Source organism: Tachypleus tridentatus, chromosome 6 (assembly GCF_004210375.1).
Source record: "Tachypleus tridentatus isolate NWPU-2018 chromosome 6, ASM421037v1, whole genome shotgun sequence".
Lineage (NCBI taxonomy): Eukaryota > Metazoa > Arthropoda > Merostomata > Xiphosura > Limulidae > Tachypleus > Tachypleus tridentatus.
Window position 1 is genome coordinate 52,414,097 of NC_134830.1, and position 23,733 is coordinate 52,437,829.

Genomic DNA, 23,733 nt, shown 5'->3' on the forward strand with positions numbered 1-23,733 from the left:
TTGTTTGTTTTGACGATTATAGTGAAATGAAAACTCTGATTGGGAAGATTGATGCAGATGATTCTGTGAACGCGGAGAGTTTTGTGAACGTTGACAAGATTATTTTAACAGAAACTGATAAAACTGATTTAAAATCTATAATAAAATCGCAAGATGGTAACAGTGCGAGAGATTCAGAAGATGAACAAAATGAAAAAGATAGTGAGGAAATAGAAATTCCTACTTCATCGAAAGTGTTATGTTATATTAACGCTATCAAATTGTATGCAAAAATGAAGGGGGAAAATGAACTTTATGAAAAGGTCATAGATTTGGCGTTCTCTATTAACCGCAAGAGAAAGCCCATTAAAAAAAACGAAACAGTTGAAATTGGACACTTTCTTCAAATAAATTTGATTAAGATTTTGTGTACTTGTGTATATTTTCAATGTCTCTTTTTATTCTTATTCAAATAAATATAGCGTAAACAGTATAATAACTTTATTCACAAACGTCTTACTTCTCTTGAGTCAAGCAAGTATAACGTTCCGCTCAAAAAAAATATATAATTAAGGAAATGCATGTTCACCGTCTAAGCCGGAAATTTTGCTCGGTCCCGTGCGATTCTGCCTTAAATAGGTTTCACTGTATTTCATTAACTAGATTGATTGTTTATTTTTTGAATTTCGCCCAAAGCTACACGAGGGCTATCTGCGTTCGCCGTCCCTAATTTAGTAGTGTAAGACAAGAGGGAAGACAGCTTTTGGGCTTCTCTTTTACCAACGAATAGTGGGATTGATCGTAACATTATAACGACCCCATGGTTGAAAAGGCTTAGATTGAATGACTTAGTGTTCACTGCTAAATGAGAGCAAATCAGACTCAATACTTCGGTTATTTTCGTATGTATAATCTATTTTCGTCGCTAGATAGAGTTCGAATTTACTAGATTTTTGACGTCAAACTTATATCATTTTAGTAGCATTTTTACCAACTTTTTATCTTGACGTCATGTTCTGTCTAGTTATCATGTAAACTGCAATATTAAAAACGTATCTTACAACCGTACAAAACACATTCGTGTTGCGAACGATAACGCGTCAGATTCATGGTATGAGTTCGTTAAACACAAGTGGCAACGCCTGGCCCTTTTCTTAGGGAATTATTTTTCATTTAATCCAATGGTTTTCAAACTGTCGTTAGCGGTCTCCGAGACAGCAGTACAAAATTTAAAATCCACTGAACTAATTTAATGTAATTAAAGTTTGAGTATATTAACCATGATTTTTACATTTCACGCAACAACGATTTCAAGCTTCTGGGAAGACCGACTAAGCCTGTTGAGTACTTGTTCAAAACCATTCACTGCTCGATACGCCAGCTACGCCCATTCTGGTTGAATAATTTGTCTACCGCGTAACATTCTTGTCCCTCTACTAAACGCCAGCTCTGTAGCTTCTAGTCGGTATAATTTTAATGTCAAGTGTTTTACAGAATGTACAATAATTTCACATTTGTTCGTGGGATTCCTCATAAAGATACATTGCTCGTTGAGACAAACTAGACAACGCTATGATGCAAGACTTTCAGCTAGAAGTACAGAAAGAAAAGTAACATGACACGTAATCGTCTGTTCTCTAACAACATTTCCCTGAATCGTCGAAAATCACGAAATGTTACGAAAACATTCTAGATTAAATTCTAAATAAATAATGTATCGTTGAAAAAATACAAGAACACATGATACCAGAGGAAATAATAATATAGAACCTGAGAAAAATGATTACTTTAAAGCTTAAACTTGGCTATCCATGAAAAAAGAATTGTCATGTAATGAAACCAGAGGGCTTGATTTAGGGTTATGCTGTTTGTATTCGTAAGTCGCTAAACGTAGTGTTGCTTATTTTGTGGGTAGGTTAATCAAAACCGTAGACTGATGAAACATTTAGAACACCCCACAATTTTGAGTTTTCAACAGCAGCCAGGTATTGTATGATTAGATTATATAAATAATGAGGGCAATATCATATGTTCAACTTATATAACTAAGTTTTTGGTTGAAGCCACGTCGGTTATTGCATTCGTAGGGATTCAATACACTTTCAAAGATAGAACGATTTCAAAACTACATTAATATACTGATGTACGGATGAACTAATGTCTGTCTTTTACATATTCAACGCAACTGTATCAACTCAAATAACATTGTTTTTTGAATTCAGTTCTAAATATAAAACCATCACATAGTACTTGGTACAGATCTATAAAAAAGGCTTAATAAGCGAGGATATAATACAGTCTTTGTTGAGTAAAAATTCATGACACGAATCTAATTTAAAATCTGATCATTTTTTCATAAAACGTGTCTTAAATTGTAGTTTCAAGGTGTTATTTTTAGTCTCGTAATGCATTACCAGTGTAAACAATTATTGGTATAATTCATTATTGGTCGAATTACTAGCATATCATCAGTCAAAATTAGCACGTTTTATCTGTTAACTATCAATGAAGACTGCTATAAATAAGTTTTAAGAATATACAACGTGTTGTTACATATTAGTTTTATTACACATCTTTAGTAAAGCACTTTTGTAAGTACATACAGTAAATAGTGTTAACTGCCATGAGTTGTCGTAAACTTGATAATTAAAACATCGAGAAATTGAAAGGAAAAGCGTATATTTTCAATGTTTAGTAATAATACTAACATGTGAAATAGGTTGGATCACTTAATTTTAAAAGGTAAGTTGTATATTTTCTTTTCCCTTTTAATACACTACATCACCTTACACTAAAGCATAATTTTTTAACCTGATAGTTGGCCTCACTTTAAATTATTGTATTACAAGCTGACTGCTCATCATATAGTTGTAAGTACTGATTAATTTACCCTTCTAAAATGAAATCTAAATAAATTGTTTATAAACACATTTTCTAAAACTTAGTTACATTTTAATACTAATATATGTATATAAATGTTTTTTCTTTTTCTGAAACTTTTTTATGTATATTTGATCATCTTCTGTCAGTAGTCCTTGAGTAGTTTTGACGTACTTCTATTTTTATCTATGATACATAGTTTTTTCTTAATAAAACATAAACTGAACCACGAGAAAACACTGGTTCTCAAAAAAATGTTCTTACATTGTCAGATGTCTGAGTCTGTGATTTATTAGTTGTATTAGTAGCACAAACGCTTATAAAGTTTTGATTAAATTTTATAAAATCTCTTAGCTTAGGTGAGAAAGAACAATAATGTTTTGTATCGCCATCTGTTGGTGAAAATATATTTAGCCATTTATAAACACAGTCACTGGTGTTTATTATGTAACTAGTTCTGCCCGAAAGAAAACAACAAACCCTCTGAGAGCTTCACATTTCCTTCAACTTTGTTTACCAAACTATCGTCCCGTTCATCATAAAGAAAAACGAATCACACGTTGATAAAATAAAATAAAAACTTTTCAAGAACACTAAAAGCATCAATGAAAATGCTGCGACAAAAAGAAAACGTTCATAATATGAATGTTACACGCAGAGAGATTGACAAATGGATTTTATGTATATTAACCTATTGAAATTGGACCGTATTCTACAAATATTCTATAAGAAATGTATGAGAAGATAAAGGAGGTAAACCCAACCCTATCGAAGAGTTTCCTGATGAGATGAAGATAAAAAGCGAGATCGATAAAATCAAACAGAAAAAGAAGAAAGAAAGACAAGCAGCTGAAGGAGGAGGTGTTTTATCATGGATTCCGTACCTGTTGGAAAGTGTTTTATCATGGATTCCGTACCTGTTGGAAGGTGTTTTATCATGGATTTCGTACTTGTTGGAAGGTGTTTTATCATGGATTCCGTATTTATCGGAAGGTGTTTCATCATGGATTCCGTACCTGTTGGAAAGTGTTTCATCATGTATTCTGTACTTTTTGGAAGGTGTTTCATCATGTATTCTGTACTTGTTGGAAGGTATTTCATCATAGATTCTGTACCTGTTGGCCTCCTCGGTGTGGATTCCTGTACGTGGTGAGGGGACCTCCCAAGGAAGGTTCTGTTCTTTCAGTTTACCTTCTCTGGGATCTAAACATCCACCCACGCGTTTGCCGTGGTGATCCGTGAAGGGAGGAGAGGATCCTGGGGGTTGAGGGGTCTAACACTAACACACCACTTTGGTCTTGAATTCCTGTAGACGGGTGGCTTTGGGGTGGCCTCTCTAGAGTCAATCGGCTGGTCCACTTGGTCTAGGTTTAGCCATGTACCAGTGTTGGATGTTCTCAACAGGTGTTGTGGACATTGTATATAGATGTTGGTGTTTGGGTATAGTGCTCACAAGACCCTAGCTTTGCTGCAGTACCCTTGTTTAGCATTGTAGTGCGTCCCCTCGTAGCGGTCAATGGTGTGTAGGGTCAGTGGGAACCGAAAAATTCTTTTTTTTTATTATGGATCCTCTAAATAAAAACTTAAAAGAATAGCGAAAAAACGCTCCATAGGTAAATGACCACGTTTTCAAGATTCTGAGCAGCAATCTTCGACATCTCTAACACATGTACCTCGTTTTCTTATATCACATATTCTCTTTCAGACAAACGTTTAGAGCAAATGTCTCCCTTTTTTTATTCAGAAGGGACTAGAGGAACTTGTTGGCTCTCCAAAGTCAGTCAAAAAGGTTCGCCCTGGTGACATATTGGTGGAAACATCCACATCTAAACACAGTGAACTCCTCTTACATTCAAAGACGATTGGGGATATACCTATTTAGGCTACGCCCTATGCTACTTTGAATGCCTCACGAGGAGTTATTGTTGAGAGGGATTTGGAGAGCATCCCCGAGTCGGATATTCTCACTGGTTTCTCCACCCAAGAGGTTTCTGTAGTGAGGCGTATCTCCACATGCAAAGATGGAATTATGATATCGACCAATGTTCTTATTTTAGCATTTGCATCACTGCGTCCACCTGCAACCATCAAGGCAGGTTATCTTAATTTCAAGGTAGGGCCATACATTCCAAACCCTCTCAGATGTTTCCAGTGTCAGCGGTTCGGTCACTCAAAGACGTCATGTCGTGATTTCTTGACGTGTGTTTATTGCAGTGGCAAGGACCATGATGCCTGTGAGTGTGAAACAGACCCTCATTGCGTCAATTGCAATGGCTCTCGCCCGTTCTACTTACGTTCTTGCCCTAAATGATTGGATGAAAAAGAGGTGCAGCGTTTGAAAATGACTCATAACATTACATACTCTGAGGTTCGAAAGTGCCTGTCCACCACTTCATCTCGGGCATATGCTGCTGCACTTTGTTCTACTACTACAGTGGGAGTGCAGACGGATCTCTGTGCCTCCAAAAGAATCGTTCTCAAACCATATGAAAAGTCTTTTGACTGCCATGGTTAAAAAAGTTGATGAACCAACGTCAACACCCATCTCTGTCTCTAAACTTCATTCCAACACGCCCCAAGATCCACTTCCTTTGGTGCCGGGTACAGGCATTTCCTCGGGTGCATCTTCTTCTCCCGCCCTAAGATGCAAAACGATCATTCATTCACGCCCCCAATCGCTGGAATCCTCTTCTAACAACAAAGACCTGCCCAATAGACCCAGGACAGGATACATGGGGGTCGACAGACCTCCCTTGAATAAAGAAAATAAAGGAAAAAGACGTGGTCGTAAACAGAAAAGGCTCTCCACCCAATTCGCCTACACATAAATAAAAATGGCTACCCTGATACTATGGAACTGTCGAGGTTTACGTTCTAACCTGGATGACATCAAAGCACTGATTGCTTCCTATCATCCTGTATGTGTTTCCTTACAGGAAACATTCCTGAAACATGCTGATATAGTCACCTTTCTGCAGTTTTCTTTGTACAGAAATGACAGGCTGTGTGATGGACGGGTGCATGGGGGATGGCACTGTTGGTTGATCAGCATGTGCTTACCCTGTCTTTTCCACTCGACACACCCTTGGAGGCCATAGCCATCCGTGTTTCCTTGGGTTGTACCATCACTGTTTGTTTTTGTACCTTTCGCCTGGAGAGACCTATGATCGGTGAAACCTTGATGCTCTCATTGAACAGTTGCTATCTGCCCTTTTAATCCTATATAACTTTAATGGTCATCATCCCCTCTGTGGAAGTGCTGATATTGATGGGAGAAGTCACTCCATAGAGCGTATGCTCTCTGATCACAGTCTTTTTCTTTTCAATAGCAGTTCTTATATTTATTTTTGCACCAAGTCAGTCCTTTACTGCTATTGATCTCTCAATTTGCTCTCCTTCGCTATTTTCCCACTTATCATAGAGGGTTGTCAATAATACACTAGCCAGTGATCATTTTCCTGTAATTTTGAAAGAGACTGCCCGTAGTCGATGCCACCCGAGCCGCGTGCTCCGGTGGAAGCTGGATCAAGCCATCTGGCCCTCTTTCACTACTCTTGCAGAACTTGATCCTACCATTGTCTGTTAGCCATCAATAGACGACTGCGTGGCAGCAGTAATTGACTATATTATACAAGCAGCTGCTCAATGTATTCCTTAAACCTCGACAAGTTTCCACGACATCCCAACCCTTGGTGGAATCCTGCCTGCCACATGGCACAGAAGGCTTAAAAACGGGCCTGAGATACTTTTCGTAGATATCTTACTCTCTCGATCCACGTCGCTTTCCAGCAGGCCCGTGCACATGCTCGGTGGGTAAGACGTCAAAGCCAGAAGGAATCTTAGATTAAGTTCACAACAAGCACATCTTCTATTATCAGTTCCAAAGTCATATGGGACAAGATTCTAAAGGACAGTGGACAATATAATTGTGTCCCCCTCTCGATCTTGCTCTCTAATGGCTAGGAAGTAGCTCATACCCGGAGCACTGCTGTAACTTTGAGTTAAAGCTTTTGCCAAGTATATTGCACTTCTGCTTCATCCTCCATCTTCATAGCCATCAAGATTCGGGCAGAGCGATCACCTCTTTCCTTTCGAGCTTATTGTCTCTATGATTATAATCGCCCCTTTACATTGGTGGAAATCAAACTGGCCCTTCATCAGTCTGGCAGTACATCGGTCGGACCTGATAATGTAAACTACGAGATGCTGCGCCATCTGTCTCCTGTTTTTCTTGCTACTCTCTGATTGTTATTATCAGTTCCAAAGTCATATGGGACAAGATTCTAAAGGTCAGTGGACAATATAATTGTGTCCCCTCTCGATCTTGCTCTCTAATGGCTAGGAAGTAGCTCATACCCGGAGCACTGCTGTAACTTTGGGTTAAAGCTTTTGCCAAGTATATTACACTTCTGCTTCATCCTCCATCTTCATAGCCATCAAGATTCGGGCAGAGCGATCACCTCTTTCCTTTCGAGCTGATTGTCTCTATGATTATAATCGCCCCTTTACATTGATGGAAATCAAACTGGCCCTTCATCAGTCTGGCAGTACATCGGTCGGACCTGATGATGTAAACTACGAGATGCTGCGCCATCTGTCTCCTGTTTTTTTGCTACTCTCTGATTGTTATTAACCGGATCTGTCAGGAGAATGTTTTTCATGATGCCTGGCACCAGGATATTGTCTTGCTTTTCTCAAAGCTTGGGAAGGATTCCAAGATTCCTTCAAACTACCGTCCAGTTACGTTGACAATCTGTCTCTGTAAGGCCTTAGAGAGAATGGTTAATGCTCATCTTGTTTGGTTCCTCTGAATCAAACAACCTCCTCTCGCCCACCCAGTATGGGTTCCGACAGCAGCGCTTCACCATGGACCACCTGATTCGACTTGAAACATCTATCAGAGAAGCCTCTCTAAAACGGCAACATCTTATAACAATATTCTTTGACATTTAGAAGGCTTATGATACAACATAGAGGTATGGCATTTTGCGAGACCTCCACATGTAGTGTTACGCGGTCATTTTTCCATTTGCATTAAATATTTTTTAATGGATAGGCGATTCCAAGTCGTGTTGGTTCGACACTTTCCAGTTTTCTTTCTACAAGAACTTGGAGTCCCTTAGTGCTATATTTTGAGTGTCACATGGGCTCTGTTCGACGACTGACGTGAGATGTGAAAGTAGATTGAGAGTAGATCACAGAAAACGGTTTTAAATTCTCTCTCTCTAAAACATCTTGCATGCACTTTTGCCGTCAACAGGGGGTTTTCACTCTGTTCTTGAACACCGCATCGGTGAAGTTGTGCTACCTGTGGTCCCTGAAAAAAGTTCTTGGGGTTTATCTTTGACCGTAAGCTGACCTTTATACCACACATTAAGCAGCTACAAGTCAAATGTACAAGAGCACTGAACATCCTCCGTATCCTCTCTTCGCTTTGTGATCGAATCGATGTTCTATGCTAAAGATATATCGTACTCTTATTTGATCAAAACTAAACTACGGATCACTATTCTGTGGCTCTGCCAGGACCTCGTCTTTGAAGATGCTGGACCTCACTCATCATCAGGAACTTTGACTCTGCACCGCCGCTTTCCTTACTTCCCCAGTCGAGAGGCTTATGAACCTCCTCTACATCTTCCACCGTTTGCAACTTTCTTTACGATATCCTTCAAAACTTCAATCATTACCACAGCATCCCACTTGGGTTGTGTTTTCCTTCCTTGCTGGGCGTATCCATGCCTAGTTGGATGAATTGAGCCTCTCTTAGAATAACACTGCTGTATCTACTAGTCAGTCCATCCCACCATGGCTTATTACAATGTGACCTATCTTTAAGTCATCTGAGAAAAGCAGACACTCCTGATTGGAAGTACTGTTTGTTATTTGCTGAACATCTTTTGAATCACCCTTTCATTCCTATTTATACAGATGGTTCGAAATTAGGTGACTGTGTGGGCTCTGCCATGGTTTGTTGTGGTTCGGTGGTTGCAAACAGAATCCCCTCTACAGCTTCTGTAGTTCACTGCTGAACTGACTCTTGCCCTGGATTGCACTACTTTTCTACTGGCTACTGGCCCTCTCTTCATGTTGGTTCACACCCTGTTCTCACCGATATTCAAAACTGACTGGCCCATTTCTCTTTAACATCTACTTCTATCCAGTTTTTCTGGATATCAAGCCACATTGGTATTCACGGAAACGGGCTCGTCTACACCGCAGCTAAATCTGTCTGCCCTGGCACTATTACTACTGTGCCTGTTCCATACATGGACTATGATGGTCCTGTATTCAAGGCTCGGCTCCGTGCCAATTGGTAGTCGACTTGGAGTGAGCAACATGAAAACAAGCTTTTCCAAATAAAACCCTCTATTGAACTTTGGCCGTCTTGCTTCCATAAGGATCGGAAGGAGGAAGTTGTTCTAGTTAGACTACGCATTGGTCACAGTTTTTTTTAATTTATCGTTGTCCTTTACTTGTGCACCAATGTGTTGTCTGTGTAACACTTAGGTCACAATAAGCCACATTTCACTGTTTTGCCTTTGTTATGACTCTCAACGATGTCACCATTTTATACATGTTTTGTCCCAAGGTTTACCCATAACGTTGGACAGTGTTATTGGCGATGGTGAAACTGTCCAATATTACAAATGTTTTTAGTTTTTTAAAGGCGTTAATTTTTAATGCTATTTTAATTTATATACTAGACCTTTTTTAATGTGATTCCCTTTTAAGAATTAAAGTACATCTAGTTTGATTTGAAATTAGAAAATGGCCGTAATGTCAAATAACTTGAAACCAGGACTGGAAAAGCCAACTTGAAGTAACTAACGCTGATTTTTGAACTTACCCGTCACTCACCCTGAGGAATTATGATAATTACAATTATGCTACAGAAAGTCCTTTACCACTTGTATTACTGTAGTTTTTCTCTTACTACTGTAAACTAGATATAAAAATTGGATTTAATGTTGCTTATGTTTTTAATTCAAAAATTAAACTTTATTTTGTTTTACTTTAATTTCCTTTTATGAATTTTAATAATTTTACTTTAATTTTACATCTGTGCCAGATGTTTGGCGCAGATAGCCTAGTTGCTTGGCGCCATAAAACATCAAACCAACCAACCAACCAACTGTACTTGTTGGAAGGTGTTTTATTATGGATTCTGCACTTGTTGAAAGGCCAACATGTGTATTCATAAAAAACAACAAAGAAATTGTAAAATAATTCTCCTTTATTTTCTGGAAAATGTAGCCGAAATTGAAGTTTTCAAACGATCGTAAAATTTCAAGTATTTATGCCTAAAAAAATAAAAATACCCTTGAAAATATTTTTCTCTGTTTTATTTTATTACAACTTGTCCTATTTCTGTGTTCAAATTCCACAGTTAACGTTTTGTGAAAATCGTAAGTATATCAGGAAATGTTCGTATTCGTTACGTGATAAAGAAGTAGGATTTGTTTGTTTTGTAATTAAGCACAAAACTACACAATGAGTATCGAAACCCGGCCTCTTTAGCCTAAGTCCGTAAATATATCACTGTGCATTCGAGAGGGGGACATAATGAAAGATAGCACGAATCTTACGCAGCGTATCCAAATCATAGGTGAAAAACAATTAAAATTCATGAGAAAGTGAATAGAATCGCAGTCATAATACAAACATCCAACAGTTAGTTGTGTAGATAGTTTTGTGTGTAAGCGACACAAACATAAGGTACCATAAAACAACTGGCTTTTATATATCTTATGTATGATATTTTCTCTGGTTTCATCTGTATATGTACTCCTCTTTTTTGGAAATTCAAATAGCTCGTTGTAACTATGATACTAAACATATAAAATTGAATATAATTTTAAAAAATGGAAGAGTAATATAAAGTCTGACTGTAATTTGAATGCGAGATTTAAACATAACTATTTCACCACCAGACCTTTATATTCAAATGTTAATAAATAATTTAAATCCATTTTGTAAACTAATATGTCATTATGTGGGTTTCTCGTCATCACGAATAATTTGAACGTTACCAACAGAAAGTCGAGTTTTACTGACAGAGTAAACGTTATAAACAGAGAATGGGTTTTACTTTTTAGATAAAAAACATTGTTTGTTCAATGATTGTATTATGGAACTATTTTTTCAATCATTTTGCTGTGGTTGTTCGTCTATGGAAGCATCTACTACTTTATAGTAATGATGATTCATTGTTCTTATAGCAGTCTTTATATTTAAGTAATGTTTCGCATTGTTTTCTCCAGTTATCATCCATGAAACTGTTTTCTTTGTTACAAATTATATCACTGTATAATATTAACATCTTTCCCGACAAGTCATATTAAAAAAGATATTAACGAATTTAGCAGTGAAGCAGCTCTGTACCTTCGTGTTAATTTCATGTTTATGTTTTCTAGTTTCTGATAGGTCGTAATGTTAGTTACATATTTTACTTCAGTTTTAGGCGTTTAAATTCTACATAAGTGTTCTCAACCAACTGTTTAAAGTGTAGATAGACATTAAAATACATCGCGTGTTGAAGTTTATAATTTTATTATAAACTCACTAAACAGATGGTGAATTTTCTTGAAATTGTATTTTGTTTTTGTTCGCATATGCAGACGATAAAGGTTATTTTGTCTTGGAAAACATATACAAAAAAAAAAACTTATGTAATGGTTTGTAATATAGTGTACAGTGATTTTTGTCAGTTTAGTAAGATTAGTATTTGTTGTATTTATTCCAGTTAATACTATTATTACCTACTAGCTGAACTACCCATCCTCCAGACGGAAATTATGTAAATTTATGATATATGAAAGGTTGTCTCAGGACATGAAAAATTGTTTCCGTTATATGTAATTGTTAAAAGTATCCATAAAAACCACTAACCAAAAAACGTGCAATCGCTAATTTGCAAATATCTACAGATAGAACAAGCGAACTTTCATGTGAAATATGGTGGAGATCCAGTGGATGAGGTAATGGTAAAAAGAATGTCCATTAAAACTGTAAAACTGAACATTTGTATGTATCTTTATATGGATTTAATTATCCTCCATGACAGTGTTGATGAAGATCTATCCACATCCTATAAAGTAGTTATATAGATATACAGTAAACAGTACTATTATATTTATATAGATAAGTAGTTACATAGTAATACAACAGACAGTAGAATAATATTTCTACAAATAAGTAGTTAACGGGCATACAGCAAACAGTACTGTTATACCTATATAGACAAGTATTTACACAGACATACAACATACAGCACTGCTATACTTATATAGACAAGTAGTTACACAAACATACAATAGACAGTACTATAATATTTATACAGACAAGTAGTTATATGGACATACAAAAAACAGTGCTGTTATATGGATAAGTTGTTACATGGATATACAGTAAAGAGTACTATTATATTTATATAGATAAGGAGTTACGTGGACACACAGCAAACAGTACTATTATATTTATATAGATAAGTAGTTAGATAGACATACAAAAGAGAGTACTATATTATTTATATAGATAAGTAGTTACATAGACATACAACAGACAATACCGTTATATTTATACTGATAAGTAGTTACATAAACATACAACACACAGTACTGTTATATTAATATAGATAAGCTGTTACATGGACATACAAACAGTGCTGTTATATTTTTATAGTTAGTAGTTACATTGGTGTAAAAGAGACAATACTGTTATGTTTGTATAGTAAGATAGTTACATGGATTGAAGGTGAAGCCTGCAAGATAGCCATAGTACTCTATATCCGAGACCCTAACCCATCAATAGACATTCCCAGCAACCAATTAGCAACCCTCATAGAATTCACCACGATGAAGACAAACTTCATGTCCAACAACCACAACTATATACAAACAAATGGCCTAAGCATGGGCAACTCAGTATCACCAGTTCTAGCCAATATTTTTATGACACAAGTTCAAACGCAAGCAATAAACACAGCATTACATCCACCACTATACTGATACAGATATGTAGACGACACGATTGCGGGATTCATATCTACAGAACACACAATTTTTTTTCAGTCACATTAACTCTATAATCCCAACATTAACTTCACATGTGAACAGGAAGAAAGCAATCAAATATCATTTCTTATTCTCAAAATTTCAAGAATCGACACACAATTTAAAACAGAAATCCACCGAAAAATCATCCATATCGGACTATACATTCCTTGGGACTCAGCACATGAAACAAAACAAAAACTCAACATACTAAGAAACCAAATAAACACAGCCATAAAACTATGTTCACCTGATAAAATTAACGACGAATTAGACAAAATAAAACAATACTTCATGAACATCAACAAGCTTCCTTTACAAACCGTAGGAAACATTATACGCACAAACCTAGACAGAAAGCAAAATCAACCAACAAAAATAAATATATCTCAGGAATCAAAAAATCACGAAACCATATACTGCTGCATACCATGTATTCCTGACATCAGCAGAAAAATAACGAACATTTGGAAAATACTAGTAACAAAATATGACATTCCAGTTAATACCAAATTTATTCAAAAACCAGGCACAAAACTGAGGTCTAAACTATGTAAAAACTACACTGACAAACACCACATCAACATTATTTATAAAATACACTGTGGTATCTGCTTCGACTTCTATATTGGAGAAACAAGTAGAAAAATGAAAACCAGATTCAAAGAACATAAAAAGCCACCTTCACACGTTTTCGAACACTGCAAGTCAAATAAACACAACATAACCATAGAAAACACCATAATACTAAATAAAGAAACAAACATAAACAAACACAAAATTAAAGAAGCCTTACTTACACAACAACTCAAGCCCAAAATAAACCGTTACAAAGGAACACCTTTATATTTATATTAATAATCTAATATAATATAATCAAACATTTAAGCACGCCATCTACATTCCTATACTCAGTTACACAACACCCTTCAAACATGTGGTCAGCTATCGGTCGGTTACCTCTTTCTTTATTTGTGAACCTGACGATGACCGAAGAAGGTCGAAACGTTGTTCGCTCCTCCACATAAAAAAGAAACCCAAACCGTTTTTATATGTATATTTCTTTAGAAGTAGGTTGTCTCGTCATCACTGAATACAAATCGTCTGTGGTATTTATATAGATTAATCCAGCTGGATTATCCAGTTCTCATACTTTGATTTTAAATTTTACTTCAAGCTCTCCACTCTTTAACTTGAATGCATGTGTGTGCGTGGAAGGTTCAGTTTAGCCTTCTGTGATAGCGTGTTTTATAGACGTTACCGGTTGCAAGCTCTTTCTTTCACTTATTTCATAGATTTATATTTCATAACTTATAATGGTAATGCATCTTTATGTATTATATTTTTATATTAACACATATTTTAGTTTTCTGCTACCGATCCTCTAGTTAAACAGTAACGTGTCAATATTTTAGCCATTTTATCAGAGCTACGAATACAGTCTTGCCGAGTGATTGATTTTTATTTGTTATTTTTCGGTGTATGGATAATTATAGAGAGATTTAGTTGTATTGGTTCACTGTTTTATATAGAATCAGTTGCAGAATATATCTAGCTTTCTGTATAGGTGACTAATGCTCTTTTGATTACTGGATTTTACTATTTTGTGTCTGATCAGTTTCTATTGTTGGATGTGTACTAATAAAAATATATATGAATGTGTATTTATATTGGTTTCTTGAACAAAGCTAGGTTTATTAATACTATTATAATGCTAAAATTCTGTGAATGTTATTATTAGCAATGTCTGTTAAAAAGAGACTTATCTACTTAGATTAAATCCAAAAACGAACTCGATACTAAGTATAGTCAATCTGATTTACTTAACTTACGTTCTTGTTTGTAAACATTAGAATACATTACATTGCTGTATCAGTCGGGTGCCTTGCTGTTGACGACATTTTCGGCCGTAAACCCACATAATAAGTTTTTATTGTTCAGTAACGAGCGTGTTTCACATAGTGTTTACCTGAACCATGTATTTTACTTCGTCGGTGATGAGTGATTGTATAATTTCTTAAATATTTAGACACTTGAAAAGTTATATAATTCTAATTCTCTTTTATAAAGAATAAAATCCGTGGGTCTTGCGTCTTGTATGTGTTCTATAACAAAGCCGCATTGGGTTATTTGCTGTATTTCCTGCGTGTAATAGATTGCTGGAGTTTAGTGTTACAAGCTTATAGATTTGTCACTTGGAACAGTAAAATACTCTAAGAATCTGAAACTACAGAAGCCATCTAGATAGTGTTATTGACGAAGAAAGACACCAGATCATAATTTATATTTCTCTTTTTTCCTTGGATAATAAACAATTAAAAGTTGATTGAATTTTTTAAAGAATTTCTGGGCTTTATACTATTAAAAAAATAAGTCATATACATTTGTTTGTTGTTAAGCGCAAAGCTACATAATATACTATCTATGTTGTGTCCATCACGAGTATAGAAACACGACTTTTAGCCTTATAAATGCGTATACTCACTCTTGAACACTAGGAGGCAAATCATTTGCTTGTTTGTTTGTTTGTTTTTGAATTTTGCACAAAGCTACTCGAGGGCTATCTGCATTAGCCGTCCCTAATTTAGCAGTGTAAGACTAAAGGGAAGGCAGCTAGTCATCACCACCCACCGCCAACTCTTGGGCTACTCTTTTACTAACGAATAGTGGGATTGATCGTCACATTATAACGTCCCCACGGCTGAGAGGTCGAGCATGTTTGGTGCGATCGGGATTCGAACCCGCGACCCTCAGATTACCAGTCGAACGTCTTAACCCACCTGGCCATGCCGGGCCGGCAAATCATATACGGTATGTTATCAGTAATTTAAATTTATAGGTTCTGGTTGCCTTGGAAGTTACTTAAATTTATTATCATGTGTAGAAATTGTTCGCCAATCAATGAAATATTTCGAAATATTTCTAAGCAAGCTCCATATTTAGAGAAAATGGTTGCTTAAATTATTAGAGAATTTTATACAGGAATAATGATACAGGTTCATGAACATGAGCAAGTTGAGTACCATATATATTTGTTTTCTGTACATTATTCATAGATCCATAGAATAAATCCTGGGTTTTACTCAGTGTGAAATATATTGTCCTTATATATAGTTTCTCTATTTAAGTATGGTAAATTGCATTTGGTTTGTAATTTGTCGTTGTTGTTTTTGTGACCAGAGGACTTAGATTAGAACAATCAGAAATAAAACTAAATTTTTTTTATTAGAAGCACGGTATGAAATGAGATCTCTAAAGAATAGGCTTAGAGTAATTAGTTGAAAACTAGATAAACAGGCTACAAAGTTTAAAATAACACAAACAGACTCGGGTAACCATTCAAAAGCTGCAGGCAGGAGTTGACACTTTGTCAAATTGTTTAAGTTGGCAAACTATTCGTCCGTCAGACGTGTACCGGTATGCTGCACGAGCCCCAAAGTAAGCATATCTGTACACGTTTGACCACTGGCCACACTGGTTGAGCTTCAGCCATGTAAGCTACAGTGATACATTTAGAGTTGGAAGGTCATAGCATCTCGTTGGTTTATCAAATTGATCTCTTTATAGATTTCTTTCAATAACAACACTTTGATTTTCTTTTCCAAATCAATTCACAATCTGACATCAGATTTGAAATTGACTGTTATTTAGTGGCATCAAATGTGAATGGCAATTATCCGATTTATTGGATGACTTCAAGACTTTTAAAGAAATTAGATGAAAAATAATAGTTACTAGTGAAACAGCTGAATTAAGTTTAACTCATACTTTTGATCAATAGCAGCATCGCACTACTACCTTCTTCGTCGCTGGATCTCCCTTTCACCACAAAGCATCTTTTTGAATGCCGATCGAAAATCCGGACTGAAGATAGTGTAAATTAAGGGATTGAGCATGGAATTAACGTAGCCTAACCAAAGAAGGAAACTGAAGAGTACAGCACTTGGTTCACATGCGGAACACAGGGGCATCAGCAACGCCATCACAAAAAACGGCAACCAACAGATGACGAAGACTCCAGTGATGATAGCAAGAGTCTTAGCAGCTTTACGCTCACGTTTGGCCTCTAAGGACTCCTTGGTGTGTGTCTTTCTTTTAGGAATCATCTCCATCCGAGTGAGGTCCGAAGTTTGAGTTGTAACACCATTAGTTGAACTGGTTCTATCTGGGCTGGCCGCCTGAGAATTTAAGTTTAAGAACGATGTCATCTCACTACAAGAAGGTACCGATGCTGCCATTGTAGAAGATTTTTCGATTTTCGCTTTCCTGCGAGTTTTTGGAACCTTAGCTCCTGGTTTGTGACGAATTCGTTTCCTAGCCTCCTGAAAGATGCGGAAATAAAGGATGAAGATTAGCACGAGAGGTACGAAGAAGGAAGAAAAGGTAGCAAACACCTGATAAGCAACATCCTGGCTAACAAGACATCTCTTTTCCTCTTCTATGCGCTTTAAAAAATGAGGATCCTTCCAGCCAAAGATAGGAGCTAAAGAGACGACAAATGCAACGGTCCATACGATAAATATCATAGTGCCGATGTGTCGCGCGCTACGACTTCTGACGTAATCAACTTGCGTCACAGCCCAGTACCTATCAACAGCAATTGCCAGAAGATGTAGAATGGAGGCTGTACAGCACAAAACATCAAACGCAGTCCACACATCACAGAGGGCAGCACCAAGGACCCATTCTTGAGTTACCTCGTAAACAGCTCCCAGGGGCATTACGAGACATGCCACCATTAGGTCAGCTACTGCTAACGAGAGTACTAAGTAGTTTCCAACACACTGTAGATTTCGGTCCATAAAGATCGCAGCGATAACAAAAACATTTCCAATGACCGTGGCTAAAATAAGAAGTCCAAGGATGACCGAAGTTATGCTCATGAGAAGCACATTCTCCATCTGATGATAATGGAGTGTACTGGTTTCTGCCTGGTTCGTTGTTAGGTTCTTCGTTCGGTTTTCGTATACAGTAAAGGACAAGTTATTAAAACTGATATCTGCCGTAATATCAATAATACCGTTCCACAGAGAAAAGTTATTGAGATGTGGTAGTAATGTTTTCGATTCGCCCATTTTTATGCAAATGCTAACAAATATTTATATATGTTTGCTTATTAAGTTACATATAACCTACGGAAAAGGGTTTTACCTTTAGCATCAGCTATGAGTTATACCTTAAACATTTTACTGTTATAACTACGAAAGTAATACGTTACAATTTAATAAGCAATATACATATATGTATATATATCACAGTTTAAATAATAAAACTTTTAGAAAGTGAATAAATGTACAAAGTTAATTTTTATGACACTACAAACCACTGGAAATAATATTTGTTAACAACTAAAGAAATGTTTGACATAATAATTACGAGCAAATGAGACTTAAACTAATAACAAATGAACGAATAATTACTTTTAAAAAATATCAAAAAACATAAAACAGTTTTTGGGCTTAAAATTATATAACGTTTCAACAAAAGGGTGTCACTATTCGAAGTCTTCAAGAAACACTAGTATGCACTTTGCTGTTTTTATTAGAGTCGCGAATGGCTAACAACCAGTAGAAGCTACTTTGTTTTGGCGATTTTAACTCCTTTTTCAGCTTGAAGGGTCCGTCATTAGTTATATACTGGTTCAGATATTAATCTGGGCTAATCTACCATCTGTTTCGTCGCAGGTCATAAATTGAGAAGAGAATAGAAACATCAAACGAAACTTAATCCAACCTGAAAATAAATAAAAATGATGCTGTTAGAGTAATTGCGTATATTTCGTAAAGTCAATACAAAGTCATCAACTTAAGGTATCAGAAAAGTAATATATATAGACAAGTTCATTTTTATCATTAGCTTGAAACCTTGGGAAGAATACAATGGTCCCAGAACGTAGAGTTGTTTATGTAAAACACTTTTAACAAAAATAACAAACGCGTTTTTCCACCTATTCTCGGCACAACGTTGTCAAACTACAAAGTTATAAAAAGCAATAACATTGATAAACATATGAAAAACATCTTTCGAGTATTTAGAAAAGTTCCAAGAAATAACTGATGTGGTATGCTATTTAAAAAAAATCGTTTTACAAAATTCATTTCAAGCTAAAGCCACTCAACTTTAGATTTTAAAGGATACATTTCTAGCTAGTGTCACTCAGCTATCGATTTTCAACGATATGTTTCAACCTCATGCTTTTCGATAATAAATTCATGTCAAACGTTCATTACAGTGGAAAATATTGCTGAAACTGAATATCAATAAAACTCAATTAACCAACAAATTCACCCAAGCTATAAGCGTGTTTTCATGTTTCATAATTGCAAGTTTTGATACGAACACTAATATAGCTTCAACATTGCTATAGGTCCTAAACACTAACACAAATATAACTCCAATAAACCTGACACACATTACTATAAGTCCCAAACACTAACATAATATAGCTTGAACAAGCCTGACACACATAACTATGATGTAAGTCATAAAAACTAATATTAATATAGCTTGAACAAGCCTCTTACACATTACTATAAGTCTTAAACACTAACATTAATATAGCTTGAAGAAGCCTGTTACACATTACTAGGTTATAAGTTCTGAACACTAACATTAGTATAACTTAAACAAGCCTGATACACATTACTATGATATAAGTCATAAACATTAACTGTAATAAAGCTTAAACAAGACTGTTACACATTACAAAAAGTCCTAAAGACTAACATAATATAGCTTGAACTAGCCTGATACACATTACTATGAGACCTAAACACTAACATTAATATAACTTGAACAAGTCTATTACACATTACTATAAGTCCTAAACACTAATATTAATCTAGCTTAAGAAAGCCTGTTACACATTACTATGATATAAGTCTTGAACACTAACATTAGTATAACTTGAACAAGCCTGACACACATTGCTATACTCTCGAAAACTAACACTCAAATCTCTATATTATTAGTAGAAACCTTATTATAATACATAAACACTAACACTATGATAACTTGCACACTACTGAAACACTGTTTTAGGATATGAACCTTAACTCATAGCGTCGTAAAACCCATGAAATGCTTTACTTGACTTTCGATATGAAAGTTAACATTCAGGTCACATAGAAAACAAAAATGTTCGTTCTCTAACTCTTTAAAACCTTTTGAAGACCTCGCTTTAAATTTCAAACCTTGAGTCTACACAACTGATGGAACGTTACATGATAACAATGTTTTAACATCCGTGATGACGAGAAAACCCACTCATAGAGATAGTTCATTCAAAGACTCTTTTACTTTAAAGTCTAACCTTAATCAACTTAATGATAAAGCCTTAATGGCCAGTTTCGATGTTATATCCCTCTTTACAGAAGTCCCAACCGTTGAAGCCTGCAAGATAACCTTAGAACTCTATATCCGAGAACCTAACCGATCAATAGACATTCCCAGCAACCAATTAGCAACCCTCATAGAATTCACCACGATGAAGACAAACTTCATGTCCAACAACCACAACTATATACAAACAAATGGCCTAAGCATGGGCAACTCAGTATCACCAGTTCTAGCCAATATTTTTATGACAAGTTCAAACGCAAGCAATAAACACAGCATTACATCCACCACTATACTGATACAGATATGTAGACGACACGATTGCGGGATTCAGATCTACAGAACACACAATTTTTTTCAGTCACATTAACTCTATAATCCCAACATTAACTTCACATGTGAACAGGAAGAAAGCAATCAAATATCATTTCTTATTCTCAAAATTTCAAGAATCGACACACACTTTAAAACAGAAATCCACCGAAAAATCATCCATATCGGACTATACATTCCTTGGGACTCAGCACATGAAACAAAACAAAAACTCAACATACTAAGAAACCAAATAAACACAGCCATAAAACTATGCTCACCAGATAAAATTAACGACGAATTAGACAAAATAAAACAATACTCCATAAACATCAATAAGCTTCCTTTACAAACCGTAGGAAACATTATACGCACACACCTAGACAGAAAGCAAAATCAACCAACAAAAAATAAATATATCTCAGGAATCAAAAAATCACGAAACCATATACTGCTGCATACCATGTATTCCTGACATCAGCAGAAAAATAACGAACATTTGGAAAATACTAGTAACAAAATATGACATTCCAGTTAATACCAAATTTATTCAAAAACCAGGCACAAAACTGAGGTCTAAACTATGTAAAAACTACACTGACAAACACCACATCAACATTATTTATAAAATACACTGTGGTATCTGCTTCGACTTCTATATTGGAGAAACAAGTAGAAAAATGAAAACCAGATTCAAAGAACATAAAAAGCCACCTTCACACGTTTTCGAACACTGCAAGTCAAATAAACACAACATAACCATAGAAAACACCATAATACTAAATAAAGAAACAAACATAAACAAACGCAAAATTAAAGAAGCCTTACTTACACAACAACTCAAGCCCAAAATAAACCGTTACAAAGGAACACTTTTATATTTATATTAATAATCTAATATAATATAATCAAACATTTAAGCACGCCATCTACATTCCTATACTCAGTTACACAACACCCTTCAATTGAACATGTGGTCAGCTATCGGTCGGTTACCTCTTTCTTTGTTTGTGAACCTGACGATGACCGAAGAAGGTCGAAACATTGCTCTCTCCTCTACATAGAATTTTCTCAATCCATACCAGCCGTTTTTACATATAATGTTTTAACATATCTTTCTCTATGTTGTCCTTCTTACGCCATTTCTGACAAAAAATGCCTTTCGCTCAGTATCAGAAGTTGCGATGCACAAGGCCTTGTTCACGAGAATTCCAGACAACCCCTGAACATAGAACAATTTACATGCCCCCAAACTGTTAAAATCTCTTCCGCCTGCATGAAACTTTAGCTTAAGCATTAGTGGTTACACTAATTAAGAAGGCCCAACCTAGGAACTGTAGCAGGGAAAATATCACCAGGAAATACCAACAATGTCAGAGTGCTTAAGATAAACCTTATATAATTTCATACAGTTTTGATAAATATGGTTCACTTAATACGTTAGAATTAACTTCCTGAGAAATTCTTCATGTAATCATATACATCTAGAACATCTGGAAAATAGTATGAGCATTCTGTAGGAACTAATACGATGTATTTCACTAGCGGTATTAATCACTATTTATTGATTATTACTATATACATGCAATACTCTAGCTTTCGTATAAATGAAATGAAGACAAACATCGTGATAGGTTTCAACCAACAACATTTTAACTTGAAATATTCATCAAGTTAGGAACTGACAGTAAAGACATAATCATTGTTTATCGAAAGCAACATAAAGTGCGAGTATACGTCAACAATACTAAAAAGTGAGGCGTGGTTCATCAAATTTACAGTTTTCCATTTCAACAGTTTTCTCCAATACGTCATAAGCTGAATCACAAGATCTATATAGTTAGCTAGACGAAAACAGTACACAAATCACTATTCACCATGATCAGCTAAACAAAACATCAGTTCATTTATCATTCACCAAGATCAGCTAAAAAGAAACATCAGGGAAATCATTGTTCACCAAATGTTCAGAAATAGTTGCTATGATTTTAAATACGACAAAGTTAAGCGATTTATTGTTCTTTAAGTGTTCAGAATGTTGGAACTATATAAACATATTTACAGATACAACTATCTATATGAACAACGCTAGACAGAGAATGTTTATTATGTGTGGATCGTTAGTTTTAGAATAGTTCTAATAATTTTGCAGCTATATAAACATATGTACAGATACAACCATATATATGAACAAGGCTAGACACAGTTTTCGTTTATTATACGTGGATCGTTAGTTTTAGAAGGGTTCTAAAATAATTGATAAACTCGTCGTTCATGAAAAAAAGTTTCGTATAGTGAAAAGGAAATACTGGACATAAAGGAATCAATCCTGGTGAAGTCAACAACAACAACTGGAATCCTGTCAAGAATAAGTTACAAAAGATTTGGGTGATAAGAGAGCCAAGTGATAGTAATTGGTGCAACAAATAACTTCATAACCAGACTTACTGAGATTACATGTTCTTCTCAGCCTGTATGCCGTATTAATGTCCAGCATGTTTACAATATGACATATACAAAGTATGGAGTACAGATCTTTTCCAAATATAAAAAGTGATATACATAAGGGTCGTTTGTGCTTTGTGAATGCCACATTACGTTTCTTTGTTAAACAGCCCACAACATTTCTGTTATTCATGCTAAGGTAATCAAGTTTGTTTAAAGCGGCGTCCACTGAAAGGGGAATATATATGTATAGTTGTTTTTATTTGTTTGCTCTTAAGCACAAAGTTTCTTAATGGGCTGTTTTTCCTGTGCCAGCCACGTGTATCAAAACTCATATTTTAGTATTATAAGCCCTGAGACTTATCGTTGAGCCACTGGTGGATACATAGTTGAATATGTATATATTCATAAGCGCTAAAAACTGAACATCAACTTGAAGCAGATATGCGTTTTAATGATGGTTATATGTTGAATAAGTTAATGATGGTTATATATTGGATAGGTTAATGATGGTTATATATGTATATCAAATATGTAGATGAATATTTCAGTTATTTTGTTTGACTGAATGTCCTTTACCTGTAACCTTTCTCCAGGGGCACAACGGTATATCCACGGAATAATAACGCTTGAAACCGGTTTTCGAAACCCGCGGTGGGTAGAGCAGAAATAGCCCTTTGTGTAGCTTTGTGCTTAACTTCAAAGAAACAAAAAAATCTTTACCTTC

General features: G+C 35.6%; 1 pseudogene across 5 annotated transcripts in view; it reads right to left on the minus strand.

Moving 5' to 3' along the window:
• Nucleotides 1-16,117: 16,117 nt before the first annotated feature.
• The window catches only part of LOC143252506 (5-hydroxytryptamine receptor pseudogene), a 117,595-nt pseudogene continuing 109,979 nt past the window's right edge, over nucleotides 16,118-23,733 (minus strand). For 4 of the 5 annotated variants that reach the window (XR_013029024.1, XR_013029025.1, XR_013029023.1 and 1 more), the window contains one exon: nucleotides 16,118-18,644. The product of XR_013029024.1 is annotated as a 5-hydroxytryptamine receptor pseudogene, transcript variant X3 (transcript). Of the gene's footprint in view, nucleotides 18,645-21,557; nucleotides 21,645-23,733 lie in introns of those variants that run through there. The other variant, XR_013029026.1, reaches the window with a different exon arrangement.